This window comes from Anguilla rostrata, chromosome 5 (assembly GCF_018555375.3).
Source record: "Anguilla rostrata isolate EN2019 chromosome 5, ASM1855537v3, whole genome shotgun sequence".
NCBI classification, from domain to species: domain Eukaryota; kingdom Metazoa; phylum Chordata; class Actinopteri; order Anguilliformes; family Anguillidae; genus Anguilla; species Anguilla rostrata.
The window spans coordinates 53483950-53497005 of NC_057937.1; positions in this window are offsets into that span (position 1 = coordinate 53483950).

The window sequence follows — 13056 nt, forward strand, 5'->3', positions numbered from 1 at the left end:
GATGTCACTAGCGTTTCTGTGTATAGTAGTATTTATATATGTGTGTGTATGTGTGTGTGTGTGCGTGTGTGTGTGTGTAGTTACAAAGGATATGAATGATAAATTGTAGCTTTAAAACTTTTTTTGAACAAAAATAACCTATAGCACTGAAGAACTTGAAATTGACTATTACATGGATGACTGGGGTTCAAGCCTGGCTGTCTCCCAGTCTTGAGTTTAATTTTGGAAGAGTATTGCACACGTTTGCATTTGTTGTAGTCCAGAAGTAACAACTCACTTAAAGAGTGTCATGATGGTTGGATCACAGGGACATTCTTTCTATGGAGACACGGACATGGATCTTATGTATTATTATTATTATTATTATTACATTTACTTTACATACATATTAACTTTACATTGCCATCATCTGCTTCAATAGGAATGTAGATCGATTGTAGATTGTTGTGTTTTGTTACATGTTTGTGCAGCTTTCTGAGTTTACCATTTGCCCAGGGCTTACTCAGTGGCTGATTTGCGAAGTCTCTCTTTGAAGACTACAGTTTCTGGGGGTGTGCCTTTTCACATTCGAAAACCCTCGGGATTTTAGGGTATATTTGCAAGGTAGCCGGAGGAGAGCTTGTGTTGACTGCATTGGAATAACTGAGAAATAATATGGGCCAAGATTTATTTTTATTAAAAGTTTTTGTAGCAGCGCTGATTCTATTATTTAGCTCACTATTACAACACATTTAGTGTGGATCTGTATCTCTACTATGAGCAAATATGTTTTTATTTATTTTTTGGCACATTCAGCGCACTGAGGAAGGCTTTAGCTGAAACGTTTGTGCATATCGGGCCTAAATACATGGATGCAATAAAACAATAATAATAATAAACATAATATTCTTGTGAGCGTTGCCCGTTTCAAATATATGCAATGGACATTTACACATGTCTACTTCTGAATGAAGCTGTCTTTTAGTTTTTTTTTCACAGCAATTATTGAAAGCTGAAAAAAGGAAATGAGTCATTTTTCATATGATATTTCCATGGCTTTTGGACATGGTAATGATTTTTACTTTTAAGGTGACCTCCTTTAATTGAGGACAAACTGAGGGACATGGAATCAATAGCTGACCAGAACCAATTAAAAACCAGCTAATTGCAGATGCATTTTTAAATGGATTGACAAAGTAGCCATCAATAATGACAGCTTTTGCCAGACAAATGATATGAGGGAGTCAAAACAAAAAATATGTCATTGTCTGCCAGCAGTGTAGGTTAAGAAAAATGCACTCTCTTAGTTGTGATACAGTTTAACTGACTATCACTTTATATACAAGCTCTCTCAGCTTTTATTATTATTATTATTATTATTATTAGTAGTAGTAGTAGTAGTAGTAGTAGTAGTAGTAGTAGCAGCAGCAGCAGCAGCAGTAGTAGCAGTAGTAGGAGAAGCGGTAGTAGCAGCAAGAGTAGTAGTAGTAGCAGCAGCAGCAGCAGCAGCAGCAGCAGCAGTAGCAGTAGTAGTAGTAGTAGCAGCAGCAGCAGCAGCAGCAGCAGTAGCAGTAGCAGTAGTAGTAGTAGCGGTAGTAGTAGTATTAAGTATTCTCAGTGCCTGAGCTGTGTTGGTGTTTACCACAGCCCCCGTTCAGCACTGATGGCTCCCTCCCTGAGAGAGCAGCCCCTGCTGAAGAATGAGCATTTTTGTTGGTCCCGGACATACTATCAATCAAGCTAATGGCTCCCCGGCTTTCTGCAGCTTGGAGAGAGAGGATTGTATTAAGGCTCAGCGAGGGCCTAATTACCAGTATTGATTTGCACTTAAATATGAAAATGATGATCGCCTGTAAAACTATATTCTTCATATTGAGAGCTCTCCTTTTGTTTTCCTGTCCAGTCTGGAGGTGCCACTGCAGATACATCACATGATGTATTCTGGTTCGCAGACATTACTGTCCAAAGTAACTCACATCACCTACATCTTACAAATGCAATTATCTTTTTATTAAGTCAAGTGCCCTAAACTATTCAGCATCGCAACCAAGGATACACAGGGGTCCTTTTGCTTGATATATAGATCCCAGTATTATTCAGAAGGTCAAAGGAAACCAGAGTATGATTTCAGTAGTCAAGGAAGCCTTAATGTTAATCAATACATGGAAGTGAGTTAGCCTGCACATGTACACAGAGCTGTGTTTGCTTTTGGCATCCTCCTCATTCTGGCAGAATCTCTGAATCTGTGGTGCTTATAATGTAGCTCCCCTACTAATGTGAAGGGTTTTTATCAATATTTTTTACTCTTGCAGTCGTTTGAGCCACTATGTTATTCACCCCATATATACATACTCATGAACACACATACACAAACACACACACACACACACGGATGCATACAAACACACAACAGTTCCCTCCAATAACACGGAAATCATTGAACCTCCTAAATAATGAAACAGCTGCAATCTGTTATTCTGGCCTTAGGGCACACCAGTGAAATAGAGAAATCTATTTGATACCATCCAGTCATGCTTTAAACCGAAAGGGAAGTCATGCTGTAATTACAGCACAACCAGAAGCCCTGGGTCCGTGTCTCCATAAAGACACTGAGGAATGGGTGCGGGGACCTTTCGCACCGAGCAACTAGTAGATGCAGGTTCGGTTAATGTTTCTCAACAGGGGACTTAGTGAAGCTGCAGAGACTTCGGATCCACAGAGCTGTTGTCTTACAGCCTCATAGCTGTTCCTTAAGCCTGCTGGAGGCACACGTATCCTGGAACAGGAGCCCCTCAGAAGAGCTCGGCGATATGCTTTCAACCCCTTCCTTCTCTCTGGCTGAATTTCAGGCACGGAATTTTGTTCAACATTTCTGCCGCAGCTGCTGCTAAATGTAGCTTCTCGGTGGAAAACCAGCCAGTAGTATTGGCACAATCATTTAGAAGTGTTTTTTTTCTCTCTCTCTCTCCCTCTCTCTAGCTTCCTTGTAACATAGTTAATGTATCCAATTTTAGGGGTTCATATGTTGCTTTGCTTGAATACTGGGTGATTGAATCCCCCCACTGTACTCAGTTTTCCCCTTTTAAAATTCTCTATATTGCAGCTCTCTGGTCACCAAGAGACAGAGCTGGGTTGATTACTTACTTCTGTTTCCCAAGTACTTTGTGGCCAAATTCCCTGTGAAAGTGTATCTGGCTTGTCTGGCTTTGATGTTTTCTGAGTCGCGTTGCATTGCACTGCAAGCTGGGTGATGGCCTTGCCACTCTGTAGCTCCATCTTGCCCAGTGACAGGAGCTGAGCTTGACCGGGTGATGGATCACTTCTGAGGAAGATCCTCTGGGAGTACTAACTGGGTGTTGGAAGTGGGATCAGTGGGCTGCTTGAGGTCAACCCCAATGACCCTTACACCAGTGATCATGCTAAAGGAGGAGCAGCTTTTGGACGAACACAGAGTAAAATGTTCAGTGTTAAGTCAGCTCTTACAGAGTACATATGGTCCTGCTCTGGTCCAGAGTAGGACTACATGTACTCTGTTACAGTTGAATTGACACTGGGCATTTTACTGCGTAGATAAACCACTGGTTTCCATGGTGATTATCATCAAGATACGCAGGTTTCTTGTGTCCTTGCCAGATACCTGGGTAGTCTCTAGTTATTTCCCACCTCATCTGGCCACCTGAGTATCTACTGCCGGCCTGGCTTCACAAATCTTCATCATACTCCTGAACCACTGCTGACATTTCGCCCTTGTGACAGTTCCTCGTCTGCGTAGCTCTGATGATTTTTTTTGTTGTTGCTGTTTCTCTATTTATTTTTCGAAATATATTTTATGCCATATTACTTGTAATTTGTCCCAGTTGTGCCATTTGAATTTTGAAATGAATCTGTTGACCCTTTGGGGAATGAGGAAAAATAAGTGTGGGATTAATTGTCACAGTCTGCCCACAGTGTCTTAATTGCACTGAAATCTAGAGCACAGAAGGCGCTGATGAAAATGATTCTTGAGGTAGCCACTGTTCTGTGTATTTCTGAAGTTGTCAATGGCTTGGATTTTAGTTTATCAATACATCATTTCTTTATAATAAAATATGGATCCATAGGTTAGTGATGCAGTCCTTAAAACCTGCTAGCTGTACATTTAGTGATTGCTATAAGAAGTCAGCATCAAAATAAATATTGATGTAATTGTGAAAAAATGAAGAAATGTACAGTATGAAGAGAACATTGAACCACAGAATTGTGTGGAATGTACTTTGGTTTACATTATCCTACACCAGGCAGCCAGCACACTCTTACCCACCATGCTAACGTTAAAGCCTCTCCACCTCTGTGGGCTCTCAGTGCCAGACTAGTGCACCACACCCTAAGCCTCTCACTCAACTCTGGCAGGCCTAGTCACTTGACAGCAGAGAGAGCAAAAGCATGTACTGTAGCACGGGCAAAATGAAATACTCAGAGTGTACTAAAAATATATATATATATATATTTAAAAAAGATAAATGGTTTATTCAGAAAAAGAATATACCATTAAAGTGATTATTTTTCCAGCATTTTTAACAATAATTTGATTATTCACAATAGATGCACCTAATTGGAAAATGTCCTCCTTTTTGTTGTTTATTGATGAATAATTAAAGCAGGCTCAGTTCCTTGTCACCCAAAAGCACTGTCGAGGCACCTTCATAGTCTTTGGAGCTGACGGCTTTGTTTTTGATGAACGCAGACAGGGGAACAAATGAAAAAATAAATAACACCCCTGATGCCTTTGAAAGGGACCTGAAGATCCACCCTGAGAGCCAAGGCATGGCCTTCGAATATAATAAAAACAATACCTTAAAACATAGTTCTTATGATTATGAGTATTGTGATTATTATTGTTCTTGTTAATAATAACAAATGTGTCTTTTTTCTGCTCATACCATTGATTGGTTGTGGTGAGTGGTAGAGGTGGAGGCAGCCACAATCTATATTAAAACATAACATGCTGACCTAATGTTGACACGTGTAAGCCAAGGGGTTTTTTTTCTATTTTGCAGAACACCCCCCCCCCACCCTACACACACACACACACGCACACACACGCACACACACGCACACACACGCACACACACACACACAATGCTGATCATTCTGCAAGCTGTTAGCAGGAAGGGTGCCACAGATGAAAGACAGGGGCGGCGGTGGGTCAATTAATCCAGACAGCCAGAAGGAGATGGCCTTGATAGCACCTAGCAGGGGAACGGGAACAAAGAGGAGCTGACATTGGGGTGGTTTTAAAATCCAGAAATTAGAATGAAAGAAGGGCAAATGGCCCTGGTAATCCTGCACAGAATCTGATATTTAACAAATCTGACACACGCAAATGCATACCACAAAACAAAATATAACTTGGATTCTATTCAATAATTCAAGCTGAAATAACAGATTTTATCACCAGTTCAAAAGCCCTCCAGTGATACAGCAGTGTTTTCTTTTTTCAGGCCACACAATGCAGTGTGTGTTTGTGTGTGTGTGTCTGTGTGTTTGTGTGCGTGTGCGCGTGCATGCACATGCATGTGTGTCGCCATATACTACAAAAATCTATATTACTGCTCTGTGATTCCAGATCCATTCTTCAATCAAACTCTGTTCAAGCCTATTTCATCCAGAAACACAAAATGAACAAATGAATAGAATCATCGATGCTCATGTTAGAGCTGGATTCGATTAACACTCATCCTTCACCTGGGCCAACAAATGAAATGCAGGGGTGAGCTCTTATAACAATTTAGTTCATTGCTGAAATTGCGATCATAAAACTGTTTCTAAGGAAAGCGCACCAGTATGTAATTGCGAGTCAAAGCTAAGGAAAAACGTTGATCTGCTGGCTCTAGATCTAACAGAGGATGTCGCAGTGGTGGGGGAAGCCCACTGTTGTAATTAAGAATTTCATTGTTAGTGGGAGGATAGATGTTTTGTTATTCTAAAGGTGTGGACGTATCGACAGGAGAAAAGAACTGCCCCCAACACTGTATGTCGCATGTTAACAGGCTCAGACTGGATCTGTTGGCTGAGGTCTGCCAGGGCTCAGAGGACGGAATCCTCAGACAGCAGTGCTCGTGAAACCGAAACAGACGGTCACTGCTCCCCGCCGGTCACACACATGACCCAAAACCCGCTCGCCATCATCGCAAATGATACCCGGGCTTAGTGTGTGCTTTATCCCCCTAGTTAGGCGCCAGGGGAATTTGCGTTTCATTCCAGAATGCACTGCCATTCTAATGCAACCCATCAGAGAGGATCATGGGTAACTCAAATCCGGTGAACGGAGGGGTCAGAGAAGATATAGAATTTGAGCAGAGATATAATGAGACAGGATTTATGGGTAGTGTTTTTCTTTTTGGCACTGAGCCTCATAGGAATGGGACTGCTTGCGGCAGAGGGGGATGACGGCGGCAGCGGTGCTGCGGTGTGTGTGCGTGCCCGTGTGCGTGTGTGCGTGTGCGTGTGTGTCTGTGCTTCCCCCTTGTACTACTAAGCAGCTGTTATGTTGTAAGCCTCTGTCCACTGGGGACACTGTGGTCATCAGAATTCCTGTGAACACATCTTAAAATAGAAAGCCAAAGTAAAAAATAAATCATTCTCTATCACTTTTTTCCCCAAAGGAAACACCTAATCTCCAGAGCACAGGTCTGATCAATGTGCTGGTGAGTGGACAGGCCATGCTCAAACTGTTTAGTTTCTTATGAATATGTTAAACAGATATGAAGAACGTCATTATGTCTTGTGACTCTGTATTGTCCTGGCTATTGATTTTTTCTTCTAACATGTTCTCCTGCTGTCTTCTGTTTGTATCTTCTTTTATCCAAATACTATGAGTAAGCGTTCCTTAACATCCTCTTAAAACTCCAGAACCAATAATGACAGTAATTCTGATAAAGGGAATGTGGATATATGCATAGCTATGTCTTGATAGATAAAACTAACTGTATGTATTAAAGAACATTATCAAGGTATCTCTGGATCTTGCAGGTTGGACAGACATACATGTGAGCCAGTGAATGTCATGGCTAACAGGCAAAGGCATTTCCTGTGGTCATTAAGGGGGGAATTTATTTGACCTAACAGCTGTTGGCGGTACCATTGCCCTAAAAGTCCCCCTTGTCAAAGTCCTGACATTTGAAATTCGTCATCGATGGAATGCTGGCAATGGTTGTCCAGTGGGGCCAGATGTCAGATGAAGCTCAACTGTTCTGAAAAGGTTTGAGAACACGAGGAAATACGCAAACTCCAAAATTAAATTCAACAGGTACTAGCATTAAGTACCAGACCACTGTGCATACAGTGTGTGCAGAAAATTATTTTTGAAGGGGTTTTCTTTTCACAGTTCTGTCAAAAGAGCTATTTTCAATACCACTGGTCTAATGGTAGACTCCTGGGGCAAGTCTTCAGAGAAAGACAGAAATTAATGAGGGCAGTGCAAAAATCATTTGCAATTAAGAGTATCTACAACCAGAAACCACGGGCAACACTGGCATCATGCAAACATGCCACTAATGTATAATACCACATGCATTGATATTCCGTAGAAATATCATTGTTTTGACATACAGAAAGGAAAAACAAGGAGCAGATGCCTTTTTCAGATTTTTCTGTGAGAATTTTTTGAGTGCTCTCTCAAATTAGTATCAAGGGAATGACAAAGTAAAATAGGGAAGTGTCTCTTTTTCTGAAAACTATTCTCCTTTCTTTATAGTTGTGGCAAATTCCACCTCACTGCTTTCCTGACAGCTACATAAAATATACATTTGTAATGAGGGCTTCATCTCTCTCTATCTCTCTCAAATTTTCAAATTTAATTTCGAAGTGCTTTATCAGCACAGATATGACAAAAAATTCCTATAGCAATGTATAATGATAATAAATTATGTTAGGTGAGCATGTATCTGTCTGTTTGCCTGTCTTTCTGTGTATGTGTGCATGCGATCCTGCATCTAAAATTGTGTGTATGCTGCATGTGTTACTCTCTCTCTGTGCATGTGTGTGTTGGTGTGTGTGTTAGTGCACGTGTATTTAAGTGTGCCTGAACAGTATATCTGTGCACATATTCACAAATATCCTTTTGCTTACCAAATATTTCCATTTCATTGAGTCTTTTCTCTATGCTCTATGGAGAAAAAAAAAATGTTTCATGCTGTTGACACCAAAAGAAAAAAACCCCAAACCTGGCACACGTAGAAGAGTGAGTGATATGCTGTGTTTTCCGAATGTCGTGGTTTGTTTTTGGTGCGTTTTCCTTTTTTTTTTGCCGGGACGCGCTCTGAGGTTCTGAGGCCTTTGGTGGAAACGAGCGCTTTGATTGAAGGCGTAGATCTTTCGACAGATTGCCGCGGCCGGCGGTAGGAATTCATTCCGAGCCGTTTGCACAGCTGAAACACCGGGTCATTAGTCACGGCCGCTCCCGCCGCCCCCTCTCCAGGAAAGGAAACACAAGCCGCTCTGTCAAGCAGAAAAACCCAGGAGCAGGGACGTCGCCTTCAAACCTCCCCCTTTGTGTCAGATGGCGGTGTGGGCCCCTAGTTACGATTCTCTGCCATAGTGACAGGGGGAAATCAATTGAAAAAAAAAAAATCCCTGTACAGAAGCCTTCATCCTTTTTAAACCATCCAGATTGAAAATGCAAATGCAGAAACCGCTGCTCCCCGCGCCACGTCGGTCTGGTGCTTTGATTGAAATACGAGTGAGGATATGCTTGGAATGCACCAATCAATGGCAATAATGCCGCCATTGATTCGGTGAATCAGTCACGTCGTTGGACAGTTTCCAGGCCGGCCTGTCGTCTGCGTTTATCGTGAGGAAAATGACACCCTTTCTCCGAAAGATGTTCAAAATCTGCCCGGTCTGAATGGAGTTTGGCACAGCTATCCGGGTCTGTTCTAAGAGAGAAACAGAGGCACAAGCGTGTTTAATTGTTGTCCTCCATAGCAGGGGTGTCATACTCCAGTCCAGGAGGGCCACGGTGTCTGCAGGTATTTGTGGTTTCCTTTCATTCAGCAGCCAATTAAGGCCTTGAGAACAGGCTGTGTGGACTGTTTAGCCAATGAACAGCTTAAATGAATCACTTCTGCCGACACACCAAGAACCAGCGAAAACTGAGGCCCTCCAGGACTGGAGTTTGACACCTCTGCTCTACAGCAAGCTTCTCCTGCTGTGCTACTTCAGCTGGCAATCACACTCTATCTCTCTCACCCACGCACAGCGTAAGTGATCCCATGTGTGCATGCATTATAGAGAGACTTGTCTTCAGGTTTAGCTAAGCGTGAGGCCCCCTGTTATGACCGCATTGCTTGAGAGATAGAGTGGTAGAGCGAGTCTCTTGCGCTCCACGGATTTGCCCTGCATGTGGGATTCTCATTAAGGTAGGCGTGGCGGTCCAATCTAAAGGAGCAGCAGTGTAGGGATGTCCCATAAGGACAGCTTTATTGCTAGCCTAGTTGTAAAACAGCTCTTTAAAGCATGCGCTCATAGCTCTGACTTCTCCTTTGATTAAAAGATTGGACGGGGGTCAGCTGCAGTTGAAGTCTAACTGCTTGTACGGTTTGAGAAGAGTTCCTCAGCTGGGGTTTCTCTTTCATGGAGTAGAAAAACAGTTGAGTTCAATCTCTACGTCGTCCCTCTGAAGTTTAGGAAAACAGTTGGAGCGATTTACAGAGTATTTTAAAAATTATATAACATTTTCAAGTCGAATGTGTCAATGTTACCTTCTTATATAAATCATAGGGAAAGCCCAGTAGCCATGACAACTGAATAGTTTTACTATTTACGTGTGAGTTGATAATAACTTTTCCATTTCACAGCTAGCAGTAATGTTGTTACCACAAGAATGACCTCAAGTCTGACATATACCTCAACAATCAAAAATCAGATATCCGTTGCTGAGGTTAAGTTGTTCTTTCCTGAGGAGGTGTGTAATTACATAGGTTTGAAATTTTACATGCTCCTCGGCTTGGCAAAGTGCAAACCACAGGTCATAACTGATAAAGTATGGCTTCCTGAGAGAGCTGTAGTGAGATACTTGCTCTGAATGACTGCCAATGGTTAATGTACATACAATAAGAAGAGCTTTTAATGAAGAAAAAAAACACAGTTTCTGGAGAAATCTAGCCTCCCCTATACTGACCTCCCTCCACCACCTTATCTGCCCACCCCCTCCCATATCCCATCCCTCCATCCCTGGGCGGATTAGCAAGATCATAAGGTTTCATTTTCAAAAACTCTGGAACACAGCTCCTCGTTACCAAGGCATTAGACAGAGCGGTTCTGTGGAGGCTCTAATGAACTAAGCCCCGAAGCCTGCCATGCCCTCACTCCAGAGAGGCCAGACCATAATTACCCAGCACCCCCTCTCCGTCTCTAGTTTGGAAAGCCAGGGGCTGATGGAGGCATGCGGAATAGGTGCAGTCCCCGCACCACTAAAAACTTTAGGCTGGAGAAAGTGAAGTACACGGGCTGCCTCAAAGCAGGCCTTACAGTATCATACAGATCATGCCCAGAGGAGCTTAAATACAAAACAAAAGAACGGGGAGACAGAATGTGATCCCAGCTCAGTGGCAGAGCTGAGCTGGACGGGCCCTTATGACATCACCATAGAAGTCCAAAGCCTTGAGGACGGGATGACAGAAGCTGAAAAAAAGAACTATTCCCAAAGGAGCTTCCTGCTTAATTCGCTCATCCCAAATGCAAGCACTTTACACAATACACATCCTGCTAAAGAGGACTCAAAGGCATCACATGCCCTTTTTATAAGCTGAATTTTTAATGCCCTTCTGCATTGTTTATTTCCTTCAGTTTTCCTCACGATTTTCATTGAGTACCATCTCTTGTTTGCGAGACCAAGAAATAAATCAATTAAATGTCGCGGAACTGGCAGAGACTGAGAACTAGGATGTATCCCCAATATGGCACCAGAAGAAGATGAGGATGTGAAAAACAGAACCATAGAAAAAGTGATATATTTGAAACTTTACTTCTGATCTTGTGTAGCCACAAGCTGAACCGCAAAGTCTGTCCCGATGGTTATGTTTTTACATAATTTTGATTTTAATTTTTTTTTTTTTTTTTAAAGAATACATGAATAAATGAAAAAAATCCACAGAATTCAAGCTGTGATTTTATCAGCCCCCATACCGTTGTATAAGTTGGATGTAAGCAATGTCCTTGGTTAAAATCAGGCTCTGGAGTGAGATTGCCACTCGGAAATATTCTAATTTCTCAAGAGCATCCTCGAGATATGATTAACAATCCTGAGTTGTCTTGGTTAATTACATTTAAGGTTGGGGTCACTGGGATTCAAGCTGTTCTGTGAAGTAAAAATAACAACCTGAGGTGATCTGGATCTAGAGTTGAGAGGAGGTATGAAAAGGAACATGGAGCTGGCCAAGAAACAGAAAACAAGCTGATTTAAAAAAGCTTTTTCTTTACAGTGCCGATTTCTCCTGACCTGCTCATCAAAGAGGCCAACAAATCATTATACTTGTTCATGCAGCCACTCTGTCATAAACTCTTGCCTTATTTCTGATTGAGCATTAAATAAATAGATAAAACTGAGAAATTTACATGCTACCTTGTGCACCATTGTTTCAACTTTCGACCTCCTTCGTATGTCAGCAATGTCCACGAGGGGGGTAAATACTCCAGGGCAGCAAAGACTTGGGTCCGATCCCATAGCCAGACAGCACACTAATATGAACAAAACTAACATGAATCAAAAAAGGAAGATTTCTTCCGTAAAAATGCTGGTGGTGAAGGAGTGTTGTACTGTGGAACCAATCTTACTCTGCTTTGTGTAGACCTTTCAACTTTCTGACTTCAAAAGTAATCAGTTCATTGATCTTGCTTTTGGTTAAGAGCCTTGAGAATTCTGGAAGCTTGTGGGTTTTCCAGCTGAACTCAATAATTGGAAAGCAAGCAGAAATAAAGAGTAACTTGTTGCTATTCACAGTCACAATTTGGATAAATCACCACAGCTCTCCAGACGGTTTTTGTTTTAAAAAAAAAACAAACAAAAAAAACGCCTGCATTAATTTGTGAGTCGAGAAAATGTTTTGACATATTTTGATTAAATCCAAGGCCTTATTGCATTAACTCAATAGCTTTTTGCTTGCTATGTCATTGAAATGGTTACAACTGGAAACAATGATATAAACACCCAATCTTTTTCATTGGACCTATGCCAATACCGGCACTCATATGGAAGAATGAAGTCTGTACACCGCCCTAATGCTCTCAGAAAGTAAACATTCATTTGCACTCAGAGCAGATAGTGTTTTGATCACTCATAAGACATGAAACAGATCTTAGAAGATCCAGAGGGACTAAGATGTTTATTTTATGCGAAAATAAATGTTTGCTAACACAATAATATCCAGAGAAAATGTCAATAAGCTCCAGACCCCATGAGCCAATGAGACAGAGCTGCAGCATCCCTCCAGACCATGGAAATTATTTGTCTGCATAGCTCTTTAGTCTTTTGTTTTCCAGACACAAAATTCAATTGATTTGAAATATTTTCTCTTGAATGTCAGTGAAAACCACCCCAGTGCATGTGTCTCTTTTTTCATATTCGCAGCAATGTGAATGTCATGACCTAGGGTTCTAAGCCCAGGCTGTTGATTGGCTGACTGACAGACTGATTGATTGATTGATTGATTGATTGATTGATTGATTGATTGATTGATTGATTGGTTGATTGATTGATTGATTGATTGGTTGATTGATTGATTTATTTTATTTGACATATTTTAAACTATACATAGGGTGGATATTCCTTAGGCAACAACCATATGCATAGTAAAATTATTAGATTTTCAATCATTATTAGACACAAAGTCATTATGACTTATTCCCATTGTGGTACTCGTTGTACTGGGCACAGAAGGCAGGACTGACAGCACATGAATCAGTCAAACGAGAAGGACAATACATATCATACAATGCATACACATTCAGAGAACGCATTGGTATTGTCCTGCTTCTCTTTAACTCAGCAGCCATTCCGTCACTGCTCTTTGAAAAACAGTCAGCTGTGCCTGTTGCTTT